This window comes from Gastrolobium bilobum, unplaced genomic scaffold, assembly GCF_033153095.1.
Source record: "Gastrolobium bilobum isolate Gb01-03AN ecotype WA unplaced genomic scaffold, APGP_CSIRO_Gbil_v1 utg46257, whole genome shotgun sequence".
NCBI lineage: Eukaryota > Viridiplantae > Streptophyta > Magnoliopsida > Fabales > Fabaceae > Gastrolobium > Gastrolobium bilobum.
Genome location: NW_026899699.1, coordinates 76,489 through 90,250, shown reverse-complemented (window position 1 = coordinate 90,250; position 13,762 = coordinate 76,489).

Here is a 13,762-nt window from a genome sequence, read left to right as displayed (position 1 = left end):
GCCTTATACTTAATTTTACTCACTAAAACATGCTTAATTATTTAATTAAAATTAATCAATTAAATGCTTATGTTTGGGATATTATATTCACCCCACCTTTTTAACGATTTTGTCCTCAAAATCGACAAAACCACTCATTCAATCATCTATGGATTTATCGGAGAACTCTTCTTGTGTTCCCGAAGTTACCCTATTAATAGGTTCCTCTTTCCCTCATCATCTTATCCTAAGATGAAATGTTTCATTCATGATTCAATCTATGTTTTATAATTAGGTGATACTAATATGTTCAAGCACTTTTATCTTTCGTTTTCCTCCAGGGTCATACCTATTCACTTGATATTTAACCCTGACCTTCTGCGGTCCTACTAATAACCTCATACATAAAATCTCATCTGATGGAACTTCCAAGAGAGATCCACTATGGGCTGTTTCTCTTAGGTATCTGACCACAAGGAGGTCCCGAAGGCTAACTCCAAGGGAAGTTCCCCTCAATCTAGACCTTTAATGAGAATTCTCTATCTCATAGGATACTATCCTCATGGAGGTAATACTACCACTACATCCATGGAAAGGTCATTGCATACAACTTACCATCTTTTAGCAATCAATACATAGTCTAGTCTTTAATTACTAGACATAACGAATCACACAATCATAATTGAGTCCATAGTCTAAGCATGTGTGGCTCCAACCTCAATAAACTATGCATGTCATATTAATCTACATGCGTCATACCTCCCGTCAAGCGTGGGAACCTCTCTAGCTGGGGTTGGGTCGAAGTGCTAACATGTGCCGCTGCTGAAGGGTCATAGACCACTTGCACATGAGCAACCCGTCCCACAATCTGGGGACAATCCCTCGCATAGTGACCAGGTCTAGCACACTTGAAACATACGTTTTGACCCATCAAACAAACACCCTTGTGATGCCTGCCACAATTGTCACACTTTGGCACAATAGGTCTTTCATTGTCCCAACTCTGTTGACTCCCGCTTCTTTTAAACTTTTCTTCAGACTGTCTAGCTTGTAATTTTTCTTTAATATTCCTGTCATCCATCTTCTTACCCTTTTCTGAAGTAGAGCCAGTTGCTCCACTAGCACCAGATGCTTGTGCCTGGGAAGACTTCTTACTTTTCGGCACACCATAAACTTCTTCCACCTTCCGGCATTGGTTCACGAATCTACTAAACTCTCGGATGTCACAATTTGACATCTTCAGAGACATCTTCTCATTTAGACCCCATTGAAATTTAGAGGTCATCTCGGCCGGAATGGGTAAGGCTCTCCCATAGTTAGCATATTTCACCAATTCATTGAACTTGGCAAAATATTGGTCAATTGACATTGACCCCTGCTTCAAATCATTGTACTCATTCTGCTTCTGTTCCCTAGCCTCTCTAGGGAAATAGTTATCCAAGAACAATGTCTCGAACAACCGCCAGGTGATTTCCCGGCCTTCAGCTTCTAGGGGCTGTACGGTATTAGTCCACCAATCCTCCGCTTCTTCTTCCAGCATATAAACAGAGTAGATTAACTTCATTGCATCAGGGCATCTCATCACCCTAAATATCTTCTCCATAGCTTGGAGCCATTTTGCAGCCGCCATTGGCTCATAACCTCCCTTAAAAGAAGGAGGTTTGTGTTTTCGGAAAGCCATCAATCTTCTTTCTTCAGCTTCATGCTCGTCAACACGCTCAACACGTGGTTGACGGACCTCAGTGTGATGGCTATGACTATCAGAATGGTGGCTAGCCTCACCTTCATTGTTACCCGCAACACCCTCTTCCTGTGAAGGAGGTGGAGAAGGCGTAGCAGTGTGAGGAGGAGGAGTGGGTTGCCGGTTCACGGGCCTAGGACCCCTCAACGTCCTCAACTCGGTCATCATCGCGGCCATAGCAGTCCGCGAGTCTTCATTTGTCTTTAACAAATTTTCATTGGCTTGCCTGCTAGCAGCCAACTCCCTCTGAACGGCTGCAAGAGCTTCAGCCACGGGATCAGGCGGTACGCCCGTTGCCCCACGGCCATTTCTGGGCCTCACAAGAGCAGCCAAAACAGGTTCTGGCTGAGCATTGGTGTTTGATGGTCCGGGGTTGTTTCGGTGCCTCGTCATGTCACTACACATGTTACACAAAGAAGTGAGTTGTCAGGCCCACACTTAGTGATCACAAATGCAATAATCATCAAGAGTACTAAAACAACTATAAAGCATCAAACACTAAGCATACTCAACAATAGCTAACAGTTATTCCCGACGAAACTGCTCTGATACCATAAAATGTAACACCCCGTTCTAGAACCGGTTTGTTAACATCGCATTATGATATTAAGCGCAGTTACAATCACATGGGTTCAATTAAAATCCGGTTAAATTTTTCATTTTAAAACATGCCGAATTTATAATGCCCAATTGCGTGATCATAACCATATTACTTTGCGGAATCAGATAAATCAAGCTTAATATCATGTTCTTATTCCATTTTTAAAACATTAATTTAATTCTTATTTATTTCCCAACTTCTACTATATTGTATATTTCTTCGTTAGCTACGCGTGGTTTCAAACCGCTCCTCATTTGGAGCTCTGTAGCTCAAGTTATGACAATTTTACTAACTCAGGTGTATGCTGAAAAACTACGTGGGCAGGGCGCTTAAGCGCTCTCCAGGGCGCTTAAGCGCCCACAGACAGAGGGAATTTACATTTTTTAGCCACCAAGGGCGCTTAAGCTCGCTCCTGGGCGCTTAAGCGCGCTACCTGGGCGCTTAAGCCCCCATTTTGGGCGCTAAAGCCCCAGGCGGCAGAAAGCTTTTGGTCTTCACAGGTGCATCAGGGCGCTTAAGCCCCCTCATGGGCGCTTAAGCCCCCTGAGCAGGCTTAAGCCTCCATTTGCAGGCTTAAGCCCCCTCTTCTGGGCAATTTCCTATACTCATATTTTTCATGCATCTTTCTTGGGGAATCAATCCTACACATTTTACAACCTATTTAACAAGCTTGTGATATCCCTATATCATTGCTTAACTCTCATCCTCTCATCATTGATTTAACAGAAATTGGGCAGCATAACCTTTGTTTTCTCAACGTTTCCCAACTTAGCACAAGGTACCTAATTGACTTTCCAGCTCAACATATCCAATACATAAAAATACATTCATGCATTTAACTTACAGTAAGCATCATACACAAATATCTTCATTACTTACAATATTACATCATGTCTTAATTACAAATCTCATGTACATGCCAAAGGACTTAGCTACAAAATGAACATGATCAAAGCAAGTAACCATGTATCAGATACCCATTACTACTACAATGATCATGCACTAAGTCCTCCAAAATACATCATGTGGCATCAAAATATACATATAGCAATGCTAAATGGCACGCAACTCAACATGTCCAGCTATCAGGTACAGTCTACTCATGCTTCTTGCCTCGATCAACCTCACCTCTATCAGTACCTGAAATGATGCCCCACAACACGGGGTGAGATATACGAATATATCACAGTAAACCAGAGGTCCTTGGAGATCACTCCACCCTAAGGTTCACTTTGATGTACACATAATCATAATAGCTTAACACATTCTTATCCACAAGCATCACATGGACTTCCAAGAGAGATCCACTATGGGCTGTTTCTCTTAGGCTCTTACCACATGGAGATCCACATAGGGCTGTTTCCAAGGGATCCTCAATCTATTCCAAGAGAGATCCTCGCAGGGCTGTTTCTCTTAGGCTCTTACCACATGGAGGTCCACCTAGGGCTGTTTCCAAGGGAAGTCCTTTCCTCAATCTAGGAACCTCCAAGAGGGATCCACATAGGGCTGTTCCTCTTAGGCTCTAACCACATGGAGATCCACATAGGGCTGTTTCCAAGGAAAGTCCTTTCCTCAATCTAGGAACCTCCAAGAGGGATCCACATAGGGCTGTTCCTCTTAGGCTCTAACCACATGGAGATCCACATAGGGCTGTTTCCAAGGGAAGTTCCTACCAATCATCCTCATCATAATACTATCACTCATAACCTCAATCACAATCCTCAACCATTACCTCATTCATTATTGCTACTTCTATAACCATTCCTCAATTACTCTTAAACAATCAAACATCAACCAATAATCATCAATCAATCATAACATGTATCAATGCATGAATCAATGCATGAGCATACAATTACTATCATAATTACATATCACATCTCATAAACCATTTCTCCTCAACGGAGTATGGTGGAACACTCAATGGGATCAACCACAAGGTCCAAAGGTTTACCTTGCTCTTGAGCTTTCCTCAATTGCACACAACCCCAAGGGTTGGTCACTCCACTTGGTCCTCTTGCCTCAATCCTATCAACACAAGGAATACAATCAAACAATGCTAACAATGCAAGGAAATCCATAGTTCCAAGCCTAGATTTCTCAAAACATCAAAGCATACTAAAATAACACTATAAACTCATTTCTACCGATTAAATGTCATTCCTAGCATTTCTCACAACATACTCTAAGCCTCATTCTTCCTTGAACATAGCCAATCTACTCAACATTTCATAAAAACCCTAAAACACTATTCATTAAACCCTAACCATGAAATTTTCCAAGAAAACAAGGTTCAAGGGTTAGAATCTTACCACCAATGGTCACACAACCAAGGATTGATGGCTCCTCAAGCTCCAATGGAGGTAGAAACTCCCAAGACACCACACTTTCACAAAAGGGGCGACTTTTGAGGGATGATATTTCTCTCTACCAAGACTCCCACTCAAAACAAAGCTAGGATTATGAAAGAGGGGAAGAATCTAAGTGGTTTAGGCTTTGGAATCATCCAATTTGGTTGAGGGATGATGGTTCTTTGGATTTCTCCCTTTCTCCCTTTCTCTCTTCCTTCTCTCTTCTTTCCTCTCTTCTTTCCCTTCTTTTTTTCTTCTCTGGAGCACGACGGGAAAATGGGGGGAATGGGGCTTCTGTTTGTGTTTTTAAGTCACTTACTAGTTAAGTGGCTTATGTGGGTATTGGTTCATCTATCTATTCAACTCCATTAGTTACCAAACTTTACCCAAAAGTCTGGAATATTATTCTAGGAAAATTTCCACTTTTATTTTTATATTTTGGGCACTTTCACCAGTACCCATTTATACCCCTTAATTTTCACTGAGTACACTTTTTAACTCCAAGTGACCCAGATTCATTAATTAAGCCTTATACTTAATTTTACTCACTAAAACATGCTTAATTATTTAATTAAAATTAATCAATTAAATGCTTATGTTTGGGATATTATATCCTGAGTCTAACCCAGTTAATGGTTGCATATGTATATATCCTATCTTATCTGTTGGTTTGTGAGTTGCACTCATTTCGTTCTGCCACGTGCTACAGCCCGCGTGCTTCAGCGTGTCGCAGCTGTTCTATATCGTTTTCACATTTCGTGTGCATTTATTGCAGCATCGTTTCAGTTGTCTAATCATTTCTTTTGGAGTGAGTTGGCGGTAATGACCCTGCCTCTTGGCTTTCTGCGTGTTGTGGTTTCCGCCTATGATGATTGCGGTTACATTCCACGATTGTTGCAGTTATTACTTACTCGTGCAAAGACCTTAGTGACCTTGACCTTTGCCATTCGCAAACCGCAGGATCACCAGCCATGCATATATAAATCTCCATCTCACGTTACGTGCTTTTGTTTCCCTTTTGAGCATTATGCCTGTGCCTTTCTTAGAGTGTTAGCGTCAACCGTATTTCTCCATCACCTCTTTTGTCAGATATTTCGCTTATCTTCTACCTTCTGTTTCCTCTATTTTGAGGTGCCCCTTTGTTCGCTAGGATGCTTTTTCAATTTTGAGTTGTTTGCCCTGCATATGTTGATTTTCTGTTATTCTCGCCATAGTTTGCACTTTCCAGAGCTTGTGCATTCCTTCTTGTCATTCTAGTGTTTATCACCTTGTCTTTCTCATCACCCCTGTGCTATCTTAGTATTTTTTAGTTTTTTAACCAAATGAGGGGGAAAATCCCTCCTTCTTCAGCTTTGTGTTGTAAGGGGGAGAAGGAGAAGTATTCTAATCTTTTCAAAAAGATTCCTCTTGGTGCCCGCTTCTGGCTCTGGGGGATTCCAAGGAACGAAGAAGAAGAATGGGAAGTTATGCTTCGCGTTTGCCATGGTGGTAGATCTCAGAGAAAGTCTGGGATGTCCAATAGGGAGTTAGGGCATCACCGGGGTAGAGGTTCGTCAAAACGGGCTAGGGGTCGTCTTATAACAAACAGGCGTGCTTCGCATCTGTTTCCCCAACCCGGGGCTGAGCCGATTAGCCAGCCTATGACTCCTCCAAGTTCTTTTTCCACCATCCGGTTTGTCTCTTATCCTTCCCTTTCCCCAGGAGTGTCCCATGCTACTCTTGTGTCTACTTAAGTTCTAAGCTTGTCGAGCAAGGATGTGACTCTTTAGCCGAGTCTACTTTGGCAAGCTGCCGACATGGAGATATACTGAGATATACCTCCGCATCTGGTGGAGTAGATGATCCCATCATGATCTCTGATTTGTCAACTTTGTCTTCTTCTAGTGATTCTTCTGATTTCACTTTTGACTCAGGTATGCCGATTCCTTTCTGATCCAGCTTTTTCCTTGTTTTAGGTTTAATGACATCTTCTCCTCAAGAAGTTGTTGATGATTCGAGCTCTGCTGAGTCATGTTTTGAGTCTCCTTCAGCCTCGCTAGTATCCCGGTTTCCGTGGGTAACTTTCAAGGTTTTAAATACCACATCCGAGATAAGTGCGGATGATGTGGCCGGGGTTCCCGTTGGGCAATTGGATAACTACAATATAGCCCCTCCCCGAGAAGATGAGCCGGTTTGTTCTGGGGGAGCATAAGAAAACCCTTGTTTCTTTTTCTTCTATCGTGATGTCGTGACTCAACTTGGAATTCGGTTTCCTTTGACCGAGTTCCAAATGGACATTCTCAATCACCTCCATATATCACCCACCCAGCTTCATCCCAATGGTTGGAGTTTTGTTAAGGAATTTGAGCGTTTTTGTGCATACCTTGCTCTTCAGCCTTCTATTCGTGTCTTTTTCTACTTTTTCCAAGTTGTTTCGTGTCGAACTGGTCATGAACCACCAGAAAGAAAGGGTTGGGTTTTTAAAGACCAGTTCTTTAAAGTTTCTGCACATCCTAGTAAAGAGGTATGGTTTCTCCATACCCGTGGTACCGAGGATGTGGAGGGAAGGTTTCCCTTATGGTGGTCATCTGACCATTTCCAATTTCCACCATCAAGCTATCGCTTCAACGAGTCGAAGTTAAGCCCTGCTGACATCAATAGTGCCATTGCCATTGGCACATATTTGCAGTCATACAAACATGCCAATGTTGCATCCCTCATTTATAAGTCTCAAGAGGAGCTTGATGCTGAATTAAGTATGTTCGTTCTTACATTTATACTGCTTGTATATTTCATTTTGTGACCCGACTGCCGCTTTATTTGTAGTTCCTGATATTGCAGACCAACAACCAGGCGAGCAGCAAGGTGAAAGGGACGACCAGCCTAGCTGGCTCTCGGTCTTAAACCGGGGTGCCATGGGCGCTGTTACTGACTCGACGGGCAAGAAAAGAAAAGCCCCCGATGAAAGATCAAAGAAACCTCCTTCCCTTACTGCTGAGAAGAACAAAGGAGCCCATGGTGACAAGTCCAAGGGGAATCCTGAGAAGTGTGCTCTTGTTTCTTCCCAGGGCGTGTCAAAGCCGGTTATGCCCCCACCGTCCTCTGGGATTTCCAAGCATGCGTTATGGAAATCCGGAATAACTGGAGCTCTCCGGGATGCTGTTTGCCCCCTTGAGATTTTCTTTAACTCTTCCACATTCACCTCTACGCAAGTAAGGGAATTGGAGGATATGGAGTTGGGTTGTATGAAAATGTCCACCATGGTTAAGCCACTCCTGTCTTTGAAGGATAATTATCTTCGCACCCTTAAGGATCTGAATACATGCCAGGGTGAAAAAGCCAAGGCCATTGCTGACTTATCGCAGGTTATGGAAGAAAAGGATCGCTCTATTCTGACGTTGGCAGAGACTAAAGATAGTTTCACCAACCTGCAAAAGGAGCATAACGAACTTCAATCCTTACATTCCTTTAATCACAAGTCGCTGACTGATTTCAAGATTATGTTCGAAAAGGTTGAGGCGGAGTTGAAGGATGCTAAGTCTACCGCCGAAAACTATCGAGTGGAACTCGAGAAATCAGTGGTGGGTTCTTTCAACAATGCTCTTAATCAACTGAAGGTTGTCAACCCAAAATTAGCCTTTAATACAACCGGAATACATCCCAAGGCGTATGTCAACAAGGGCTTGATTGTAGGTCCCTCTCCAGAATCTCCACCTTGTGACTCTATTACTCAGACAGAAGGCGGGGAAGAGACCATGGTAGAGGGAGGTGAAGAAGTCAGCACTAATCCTGCTTCTCCTGCTGCATGAAGGGCCAGGATGCCGGTTTCATTTTGTAACCTTGTTGTTGGGGTCTTTGGGCCCCTTTTTAACTTATGTTGAATATTGCCGGTTTTACTCCGGTTTTTAATTTGCCTCTTTGAGCCTTTTATCGTCTTCGTTTATTCTGCATTACGATTTGACGTCTTGCATTTCTTACGTCCCGAATTCACCATAGATGCATTTATCTAGTTGGATTTGCATAATCCGGCATGTTTTCTTGGAGACGTATTCACTTTTGTTAAAAGTTTGGCTTGTCTTTTCCTTTCTTACTAGTGGGCTTCTGCCTTTAGTACCTAAGTTTATAACTTAGTCAAATTGCACATACTTCAAATTGTGTCCGAGTTTCCCCTCAACGTTATATTCGAGCTGCAACTCAGATTGATTTTAGTTTCGAAAACCCGGGCTGTTTCGAGCTATGCAATAAATTTTATCCAAGTTGTTCCTCACGTTTATTGTTTATGATTTCAACTTGGATAAGTTTATTTAACCCGTGCATTTTACGAGCCTTATACTATTAAGTTATATTCGAGTGTTTTCTACCATCCATTGGTGAATTCTTTCAACTCAACTAAATTTACTAAACCCGTGCAGTTTACGAGTTTTTATTCTTGACCTGGCCGAGGTCAAAGCATTATACGGATTCCGCTTTATGTCATTTTCAATGAAGCATGTTTGTTTTGACTTTACCATTTTGGTAAGCCTATATTAATAATGGATTTCGTCTTTATTGACTTAACCATTTGCTATAAATTGAATTTTTAATCCAACTTTATCTAAGATAAAGACAACACTGTCACCTGTCCCGTTTGGTTCTTAGACCGAAATAAGGAGCTTTTCGACTTGATCAGAGTCACTATGACGAATTGTACTTGTATCTCGGATTTCGTATTGATGCATTGAAAATAGATGAGGCCAAATCTTTGAAAAAGGAAAAAATTCCTCATGTATTGATATCAAATTGTTTGCTACATAAATTTGCCGGCATATTCGGCTCTAGTCAAATCCCTAATAGAGGAAAAAATTTCATCTAGGAAATTCTAAACAAATTGAAATGTTGAAAGATGTAAAAGTCGGACTTCAGATTTTACTGCAGTATATTTTCAGCTTATCTGCATTCCAAGTCCGCTTAATTTCTTTTCCTTCCACTGTTTCTAGGATATAGGCTCCTTTTTCCTAGCTTTTCTCTAACTCGGTATGGTATTTCCCAGCTTGCAGCTAACTTTCCATCTCTGGCATTTTTATTTCCAATATTCGCTCTCCTGAGTACCAAATCATTTTTCTCGAATATTCATGGCCTCACTTTTTTCTTGTATTTGGCTGCCATTTGTCGCTTGGCCATCATATCCCGGCAGTGAGCTGCAATCCGAGCTTCGTCAGCAAGGTCTAACTCAGCAGTGAGTAGCTTACTATTTTGCTGCTCGCCTTGCTTGCTATTATTTATCTTCCTCCAAGAAGGTTCTCCGATTTCCACCGGGATCATGGCTTCGCAACCATATGTTAGCCGAAAAGAGGTTTCCCCAGTTGTAGTTTGGGTGCTCATTCTGTATCCCCAAAGAACAAAGTAGAGATGCTGAACCCAGCTTTCTTCGGCATCGAACATTCATTTTTTAAGACCATTCACGATTACCTTGTTTGCTACTTCAGCTTGTCCATTTGACTGTGAGTGTTCCACAGATGCAAAGCGATGTTTGACTTGCAAGTCTTTCATCAATTGTTGGAACCTTTTATCAGCAAACTGTGCTCCATTATCAGTAACCACCTCGCCCGGTATCCCGAACCTGGAGACTATGTTTTGTTCGAAGAACCTTTGTACTCTTGCTGAGGTGATTGTGGTAACTGGTTCTGCTTCTATCCATTTTGTGAAATAATCCACAGCCACGATCAGCCACTTTAACTGCCCTTCTGCAGCTTTGAAGGGTCCCAGCAAGTCCATTCCCATTTAAAAAAAGGCCATGGCGCCGAGATGTACCTCAGTTCTTCAGGTGGTGAAAGAATTAGCTTGACATGCTTCTAGTGAAACATAGAGCCTTGAAGGCCGTAGGCATATGAGGATGAAAAACAAAAAAATTTCAAAGTGGAAACACACATACCAATCAAGATACATACTCTAGGACAGAGAGATACCTTGTTTGTAACCCAAAACTCGAAGGTGATCAGTGTTAGGCTTGAAGGTTCAAACCCTCTAATGTTGATCCACACCACCATTTGTCAAGACGCAAGAACTCTTCTTGAAAAGCCACCAATTCTAACACCACAAAGGAGCAAGCTAGGCGTACCTTGTGAAGAGGTAGGAAGCTCGGTTTTATTATGTTTAGATGAGAGAATTTTCAGCCATAAAACTCACACAAAGTAGCGCACAAATTGTAGAAGAGAATGGCCTTTTTATTTTCCAAAAACCTAAGGAGAATATCACAAAAAGGAAAAACTTAAGGAGATGAAAGAGGAATAAATTTGAATCAGATTTTTCACCAAAAATCTGATCATGGAGCGCCCCTTTTGTGGAGGAAAAAGTGGAGTTGTTGCAAATCAAATCTAGTTAACAAACTCTTATCCTATCCTCTTAAAACTAAGTCTGCACCTAGTTAATTTTCTGACCTAATAACCATCATATGATCAGCCATATTGTGCGCCCCAATCAGCCCAAAATCATTCCAAAAATATTAATTAGTTGCAATTCAAATTGAATCAACTAAATCAAATATTTCCACAACTAACCAAATCTGAATGGAGCTTGATTTGTTGATTAAATGACCGTCATTAAGCCACCAAATCAGCGCCCCAATCATCTTTGATGATGTCCATAAATCTCTTCTTGATACTTGGGATTTGATCTTGACAAGATACTATCAAGATCTTATCCTTTCCTTTTGTTATGAAACTTCCTTTCATAGCCAATTCAAACTTGAACATTCTAATTTAAATATTCAAATATTTAAATTCAAAATTCAAATTCATAATTTAAATTTTATATTTAAACATTAGATAATTAATTTAACTAATTAAATTAATTAATAATGTCTTGGACCATCCAAGCCCATTACAACAATCCATGCGCCATTTTCCCTCTAAGGTGGGCATCCAAACTTCTTCTTGTGCTAACAACCATTATTAGACCCAAAACCTTTAATGCTATAATGTCAAGACAATAAGGTGTTAGTGTGTGACCCATTAGGCCCAACTTAGCCACTGACATAAATGGGCTTGGGCTCAATAAGACCATAACCTATTTAATGACAACATAGAGCACTAGCAATGCTTTGTTGCCCCAGAGCTAGTTAGGTTAATGACATGATCATCCTATTAAATGTATTTGGTTACCGTATGTATTTCCTTTCGTCTCGGTTACCTTCTCATTAAACATAGGGTGAGGAGATTCAAATACTAACATCTGGCAGCTATCACATTTCTTCACATAGTCTTTAGAGTCTACCTCCATGGTCGGCCAATAATAACCAGCTCGAAGGGCCTTTCAGGCCAAAGCTTTGCCTCCCATGTGATGGCCGTTGATTCATCATGTATCTCGGCCAGAACATATTCTGCTTCATCCGAGTTTAAGCATTTCAGCATAGGTACGTGCAACCCCTTTCTAAACAGCTGATCATTCACAATTGTGTATTGTGTCGCATCTCGGACCAACTTCCTGGATTCTAGTCGATCTTCTGGCAATATTCCTTTCTCAAGGTATGCCACTATAGGTTGTCTCCAGTCATTTGCCGAGGCAATAACCATCACGCAACTCGGCATTGTTATGCTTTATTGTACCACGGTTCTGTGGTTGCCTGGGTTTTTGGTACTTCCTAATTTAGACAAGATATCAGCTCGGCAATTTTCCCCTCGAGGAATATGAGTAACCTGTACTTCATCGAAGTCAGTCATTATTTCTTGAACCTTACTCAGGTACTTCATCAGTAGAGGGCCTTTGGCCTGGTACTTTCCTTCTATCTGCGAAGTTACCAACTGTGAGTCACTGAAGATTTTCACCCTCTTTGCTCCGTGTTCTTTAGCCATCATCAACCCGGCTATCAGAGCTTCGTATTCTGCTTGATTATTCGAAGTCGAGAATCCCAAATTCAAGGAGTGCTCTATTGTTACTCCTTCCGGGCTTTCAAGTATGATTCCTGCTCCACTTCCTTTATCATTGGAGGATCCTTCTACGTAGACCTTCCATGCATCCCCAGATTCGCTATGTTCCGAGTTCATTGGTGTTAGCTCCATTATGAAGTCAGCCAGAGCTTGTGACTTGATGGCCTTCCGACTTTCGTAAGCTATGTCATACTCACTGAGCACAATTGCCCAGTTAGTCATTCGTCCCACCAGGTCCGGCTTGTGCAACACCTGTCGTATAGGCTTATTGGTCCTGACTATTATTTGATGTCCCTGAAAATATGGCCGCAATCTTCTAGCCGTGATCAGCAAAGAAAAAGCCATTTTTTCTAGCTTTTGATATATGGCCTCTGCATCTTGTAAAGCTCTGCTGATAAAGTAAATCGGCTCTTGGCCTTTATCAGTTTCCTTGATCAGAACAACACTTATTACCTCATCCCCCAAAGCCAGATACAAGATCAGAATGTCTCCTGGTTCCGGCTTTGAGAGCACTGGTGGAGTTGCTAAGCATTTCTTTACTTTTTCGAATGCGGCTTGACAATCCGGGTTCCATCCTTCCATTGCTTCCTTCTTTAATAATTTAAAGAATGGGAGGGCATTCTCAGTAGACTTTGGTAAGAATTAGGTTAATGTAGCTAGTCGACTAGTTAACTGCTGAACCTCCTTCTTATTCTGTGGCACCTTCATATCAAGTACCGCCTTGCACTTGTCAGGGTTTGCTTCAATTCCTCTATGGGTTAACATGAAACCCAAAAAATTTCTAGCGGGACTCCGAAAGCACACATTACCGGGTTTAGACGGATTTGATATTTCTTGAGTTTTTGAAAAGTTTGTTCGAGATCCTGGACATGGTTTGTCATATCAAATGACTTGACGATCATATCGTCAATGTATACTTCCACATTTTTGCCTAGCTGATCCTCAAACACCCTATTCATCATCCTTTGATAAGTTGCCCCTAAGTTTTTAAGCCCAAACGGCATCACATTGTAGCAATAGTTGGCCTTTTTAGCAATAAAGACGATTTTTTCTTGATCTTCTGGGTACATTTGAATCTGGTTGTAACCAGAATGTGCATCCATGAAAGACAGCAATTGAAATCCAGCCGAGTTGTCTACCAGCTGGTCTATGTTGGGCATAAGGTAGGAGTCCATTGGACAGACCTTGTTCAAGTTCGTATAATCAG